This window comes from Stegodyphus dumicola, chromosome 7, assembly GCF_044657685.1.
Source record: "Stegodyphus dumicola isolate Sdum_Otavi_A_Nest chromosome 7, ASM4465768v1".
Lineage (NCBI taxonomy): Eukaryota > Metazoa > Arthropoda > Arachnida > Araneae > Eresidae > Stegodyphus > Stegodyphus dumicola.
In genome coordinates this window covers 102,914,937-102,922,230 of record NC_140774.1, presented here as the reverse complement: position 1 = coordinate 102,922,230, position 7,294 = coordinate 102,914,937, and positions in this window count along the sequence as shown.

Here is a 7,294-nt window from a genome sequence, read left to right as displayed (position 1 = left end):
GACTGAATGAGTTATGATATGCTGGTAGTGTGCATTCCAGGACCCACTTGGCTCCATTTCCTTTGTCTTTTAATTTGTAGAGGACTTTAGCTAAATTCTTGTTGAGGTGAAATTCAGATCCTAGTGCTTTTTCGATGTTTGCCTGGGAAACTGCTGAGTGTACGTCGTGGATGGCAACTTTGGGAAGTCTAATAGAAGGTAGTTTAGTCGTAACTAGTTACTTTCCTTGGGTACCTTGTAGTTTTTTGGTAAGTTTCTCAAGATCTTCGGGAGTAGCACAGTCTACGGCCAGACCCTCTTTTTGAATTGGTCTTAGCGTGGTGATCTTAACCCCTAGTGTGGGAAGAGGAAATTCAGCACTGAGTCGATCTTTAAGTTCCTTCCTTGCGAGCTTTGTGTCTTCTTTAGGGTAAAGCAAGAGAGTGTGTTTCGGTGGGGGTTTAGACACCTGTGCATAGGATCTTGAGACTGTTGGAAGTGTTGTTGTCGTGGACACACTGAGGAAACCAGGATCCGTGTTGGTGGCTGTGCTCGCTGTTGGTGGCTGTGGGCTCTGCGTAGGGCCTCTAATTGCTAATTCTTTGAGAGCGTCGAGGATGCCTAGTACACTGACTACCAATAAGTATTTGGACACCTATGCAAATAACGTTATCTGCGGTCCTAAGGTACGCCGGTATATATCGTGTAGGAAATCGCATCGGCTCTGGTCGCATGCAAGATGCCTCGCAGTTCGGAGCTTTCTGATTTCGAGAAAGATATAACTATCGAGTATCTCAAATGTGGCCAATCCTTAATGGACATATCTAGAGATCTGAAGTACCCAAAATCGACAGTGGCCTATGTGATTAAGAAGTGGAAGGTGAGCGGTGATTGTCGGAATGTGCCCCGAGTCGGCAGATCAACGAAACTGGGAGATAGAGACCGACGAGTGCTGTCCAGAGAAATTCGGAAGAACCGCACCCAACCGATGGCCCTCATCCGCGAGGAGTTTCATCAGGCATCCGGGAGCATTGTTTCAATGAATACCATCCGTAAGGAAGCACATCTGCTTGGTTTTCATGGTCGTGCTGCTGCCCATAAGCCTTTAATCACAAAGTCTAACCGCGCTGCTTGGTTAATGTGGTGCAAAGCACATCGGAATTGGACCGTAAATCAGTGGAAACGGGTTCTTTGGAGTGACGAATCAAGGTTCACCCTTTACCGTTCGGATGGCAGGGTCTGGGTCTGGCGTCTACCTGGAGAACGTCTCCTGCCAGAATGCATTGGGCCAACAGTCAAGTTCGGCGGAGGTGGAATTATGGTCTGGGGGTGTTTCTCCTGGTATTCCCTTGGTCCCCATTCCACCATTCATGGTAAGCTCAACTCTGATGCCTACTGCACTATTTTGGATGACAATGTGCTTCCTACGTTGTGGCAGTTTTACGGGTTGGACCCCTTTTACTTTCAGGACGACAATGCCAGTTGTCATGTTTCGACATTAATCAAGGCTTGGTATGGTGCCAATGGCGTTCATCAAATGGACTGGTCTGCCCAGAGTCCAGACCTGAACCCTATCAGGGGTGCACTACCCGTGCAAAATCGGTGAAGGAACTTCTATGTCTTCTCCAAGCCGAGTGGAAGAAAATACTACTAGCTGTCATACAAAGACTTGGGCAAAGTATGCCCCGAAGGGTCCACGCTGTAATTACCTCTCGTGGAGGCTCTACCAATTATTGATTTTGAATAAATTTAATTTTTCTTTTCTATCACAGGTGTCCAAATACTTATTGGTAGTCAGTGTAGCTGTTCGCGTAGGTCCTTGGTTAATAGATGTTTTTTACCGCTGTAACTAACTGCAATTTCAGCAGCACTCGCGTACAGCGTGTCGACCTTATCTTTGTAGCTGATGTCTTCTGAATTGATCAGTGCTGACGCTTCAAATTTGCTATGGTACACCGACGTATCTGCCGATTTATCAGATGTCATTGTAGTGATTTCACTATTTGTGGTGCGCTGGTGGCGTTGCACTGTTGATGAGCAGAGAAGCGCGTAAGGAAAGGTAAGATGGTTTGTACTCAATATAGGTGGGGATACCAGCTTACAGAGCGATGAGTGTAGCAAATATGAAACTTATTTGAAACATTATTAAATTAGCTGGCATAAAGCAATGGTAGTAATAGCAATCAAACAGATAATGAAAATAGTGCTTAATAATAAAACAGGTACCAAGAATAACTTATCTGCACAATTAGGTTCACAATTAATGCACTAAATAGGATATCACTATTTGAATACTTGCACTAGTTAAGAAATCACTATTTGAATAATTATACCTTTATGAACACATGCAGATAACACATGAAAATAAATTAAAACAGATGTAGTTGTGAGTGGCACCCACACTGTTAAAAACACCTCTAGGTACACTGGAAATCCAAAGTCTGAATTATCGGGGTGAAAACCAGAAATTAATAATTATTCATTAGTACACTAAAAATCATGCATACATACTGTGAGTTACTTTGTTGCTGACATACTGAACTAGCTTATATAGACTTTTATGACTACTATCTTCCAGTGTCAGAAGAGTAATTGCTAGTACATTAGTCAGAGCTGATTGCGATACCGAAGGGCCCGGGATCGAATCCTGGAGAAGGCATGGATGCAAAATCATGTGTCCTTTAATAGGAGGTAACGGTGGCCATTTGCGTTTATTCAGTTTGGTAATTTTTACTCGGTGATGAAAGGTTAGACCTTTATATTGCAGCAACAGAACTATAAAAATTCGTGAAAACTATAAATTATACCCCAAATTAGCGAGTACTTCTACAATACAATTATTAGTGTTGTCAGTGCATTTTATCGAATCACAAGGAAATAACTCGATATCCTTCTTGAAAGCGATGCTGCAGAAAGCAACAGTTAGAGATTCTGTAAAACATACGTATAAGGAACATTTATGTCAATATACTTTTGGCATTTTAGGTGTAGGGTATGACAAAGAATACTTGACTGTATTAAGAAGGAATTTCAGGTCTTGACTTTTTAAATTGCTAGAAATCAGTTTTCTCATTTAGACTAGTTCTGTAGATGTTATGACACGTATCGTGTTCATGTTAACCTCAATTTCCATTGGTTAACTACTGAAAGATTGTAGAGTTTACTTGATTCCTAATATGTTATGGTGTGCTACCTGAATCTTCAATTTAGAATAGCGGTATATGTTCACGAAAATATTAACTAGAAGGTGAAGTATGTTATTGGAGCGGTTACAGTACTTATGGTTTGATAAAGAAGATTTAAGTAACCTATCAACAACCTGGTATTTGTTTTGGGAATTTATCTTGTTAGTGTTCCTCCCTTTTATTCTACTAAGTGTTGAGGAACCTAGTGAACAGCTAAGTGAATAATCGCTTAAGTCCAAGAACAGAATCATAAACCCAAGAAGGGTTAATTTCCTTTATTTGCTCTAAATAAAGATGTACAGTCGGCCCTTTTCTCAGGGCGTAAGCCTCCACTTGGGTTTAAAGTTTAAGAAATAAGAACTAACTAATGACTAACTTAGCTGAAGCTAACACAGTTCTAAGCTAATTGTCCCTTAATACTAAACTAACCAGCGAAGCTATCAAAAGGCACGTAATACGGCCGAGTGTAGTAAACAGTTAGAGAGACGTAGCCAAAAAGCAAACGCGCACAATTCAGGAATCCTAACTCTCTCTCTCGAAGTCAGTGGAACTTTGACTTAAATACTTTCTACGTCTCATTTGCATTTAACGCGATTCTTAAAACTAATTATGGTAAGGAATTGTAAACTGAAGCTAGAAGAGATAGAAAAGATTCTCATAAAGTTAAAATAACTGTTATAAAATTAGGATATACCTTACAATCTTTAAGATCAGAAATTATTATTAAATCTTGTTGCTGAAAAATGCCTGTTCTTATAATCCTGCAACGATTCCGTCGTATTCAACAATATAAAGTTTTTGCTGTTACTAGTGCCTGAAATCTGTTAGGATACTAAGTACATTTTGCCGGTTCTGACCAAATTATATTTCAATTTTGCTTCCTTTTTAACTATTCTTTCATTTACCACAAAATAGGGACGAACCTTCAAGAGTCAGGAATTTTTCATGGATTTGGAAGAGACTGAGAGATTATATTTAGCTATTTTGTAGCAAAAAGCACATTTTTTTTGTGTTCCAAATCAGCTTTATATCCTGCCTTATTGCAGCAATCTCCGTTTTTATATTACAGTAGGATTTTAGGTTATTTTAGCACAAAATTGTTTTAAAAATTTGTTATGGTCCAAATAGAATGCATATTTCTAGAATTTTCCACATGAATCGTTGAGCCATTTGTAATAATATAATTCGAAATTAAATGTCTGCTGTATTAAATGATCTTAATCAAAAAAAAAAAAAAAAAAAAAAAAAAAAAAAAAAAAAAAAAAAAGGGAAAAAATAGGAGCGATTTCTGAGCTGAACTGAAACTAAAATAAATACCGAGTCTCAATAAAATATAAAGAAACGATTGCAAAAAGAAACAAAAGGGAGAAATTTTTAAAAAGGTTAACTAATAAATGTAAATGCATTAAGGGTTTAAGATCACTGTATAATAAGCTTCTGTTCAATGTTGCCCTGTTGAAAATGAATATCATCAGCCCAGTTGAAAAATGCATAATACAGTAAATAAAAAGAGTGTAAAATACTTGAGAAAAGTAAAGAAATTAAGAAAAAGACTAAACTGTTGAGAAGGAAAAAATATAGAACAGTGAAAGTCAGTGCTATATGTTACATTAAATGGGATCTTAAAAAATTAAAATTTTAAAAGAAATCGAACTAACAAACTATTAAGAACGTCAAACGCAACGCAATGTAAAGCGCATCTAAAGAGAAAGCTAACCCGGAGATAACTCACTTCACGCTAAACTAACAACTTGCAACAACAACAACTGAGAGCAGATTCTATCTCCGGCCTTATACAGTTTTCAGCCTGCCACTGAGATGTTTCTAGTACTTCCTGCTTTTCAAAATTGCCGGAAAGCAGTATGAGGGTCGAATTACGGCACCAGCTAATATGGTGATCAATTACATTTATTCAATTACAATACCTATTATGGTAATACAGGGACCGGATCAAAATGGGAACAAATTTGGCGACAAAATAAGTTCGCCAAAATCGTTGCCAGCTTGGCGATATCTCTCCAAATTACCGAGATTCCCATTTGTATCCCAATATTTTATGGACGTGCCCCTGTATTCTTACTTTTCCGGCATAGCTTGTTTTTTTTCAGACTTTTCTTATGTTTCATTATATAGAAAAATATAACAATTTCACGTATAATTGCACTAAAATCATCCATATTCGTACAAAATTCGTAACAATATTTTTACGTTCAGATTTTGCATTTTTTATAAGAAAGGTCGTTTGTAAATTGCCCTTTTTTCACTCGCAATTTACGAATCCACGCTGCCTGGGTGTTGACGAGTGGGCTCAAAGTGCACGCTAGGCACAACTCGAAAGTAGGGAAAGGACGGTAAATGTTTTTAACAAAATAAAACTAAATTTCAAATAACTAGCTAATTTTTACTTAATTTCAAATGTTACTTAAAAATATTTTTGAAAACATAAATAAATGGCCACATTAAAAACCTAAAAGAAAAAAATCAGATCTATAGTAATCAAAATCGTAATAACAACCTTCTATTAAGCGTATATATATTAAAACACTTAATCGATTTCGAGGGCAGATAAAGGTCCCTCCTCATCAGGAGAACGAAATTACTAGAAAGGGAAAAAAAGAAGAAAAATAAAGCATCGGCAAAGGAGTCTCAAAAACACGTGGTCGTTATCAGCACTACACGTGGTCGTAACCGGATTTTGAATCAGAGTTTCACTGGCCGCCTACTTTTTACTGAGCCAGGCTATCTGATCAAACATATAACACAAAGACTAAAACGCAAAAAAATCAGCGAAGTCAAAAAATAGGGAGCGAGGGGCAACTGCACCTTCACGCACTGAGTCTGAACCTCGAATATCTATAGTAATATTACGAATTTTGTGTATGTATTAATTATTTTAGTGAAATTATTTGTAAAATAGTAGTATCTCTAGTATAATGTATCACGGAAGCCTTCAAGAGAGTGAAGTTTTGCCGGGGAAATAAGGTTACAGAAGCAAGTTCATTTAATATTGAGTTAAATGCGCCAAGAAATGCAAAATGTTTTCCAGGTCTGTATAAATACAAGGAGGTCACTCAAGGTGAAAGCGGATGTTGATTACCACGAAAACGGCAGCTACAATTATCTTTTCTCGATAATATTCCAAGTAAGTTATTTTCCAACCAGAAAGATGAAGGATTAGGAAAATAAAATTTCTCATAATGGCTTGGGTATTTTTATTGGTGGTGAAATAGAATGTTCCTTACTTAAACAAAGGAATTAAATTAACGTATGTTATTAGGAGTTAATTAATTAAAGTTTCACTACGAAAAAACCCTCTTTTCCTTTTTTAACCCTCTTTGAAGCGTTTTTACTGTTATAAGCTTGCGGAATCACATTTTAAATAAGAGCAAGTTAGACCAAAAGAATAATATTTTTGCAAGCCTCGTGGGCATAATTTCAGGGAAATATAAACATAGCTTGCTGTATAATAATTAAAACTTTTCTTTATTAAATAAAAGCAGAAGTCTGCACGTGGGATTAATTTACAACGAAATGATATCACTGTAATTACACCTCCGACTAGCTGGGCCTTCCATTTTGAGAGACTAATTGTAAGATTTTATATCTTTAATTTCTGGGAGCTAGTTCTTGAACTAATATGCCTGCTTAGCTTAAAATTGTTTCAGATAATAAACTGAAATTTAGATACCAATATAAAACTATAGTTTCTTTTCTTAACTTTGTGATTTTTATATTTTCGATTTGCTTTTTTTTCATCTTTTAATACCCTTCGAGGTACTAAAAGATTAGGTGTTCAGATTGTACATTTTAAGCAAAATTTACAAGAGTCTTATGTTGTTAGAATTTAGACGGTTAAGGATTCCATATTCTAATATTTTACATTTTATCTTATTAAAAATCAATTTAAGCTTTTAATTTTAAACTTATTTTGAAATTTTGATTAGAAAATATTATCTCAGTTGTTAAAAGAACTTTGGGAAAGTTTGCCTAACTGATTAGAAAATTTTTTCCTGGATATAATTATCTCAGCTCATTTGAAACTCAGATAAAAAGCGGCATTTGGGCAGAAATTTTCAGAAAAGACTTTTCTGAAGTAATTAGAATTTCAATTAATTTTATTTACAGGCAAC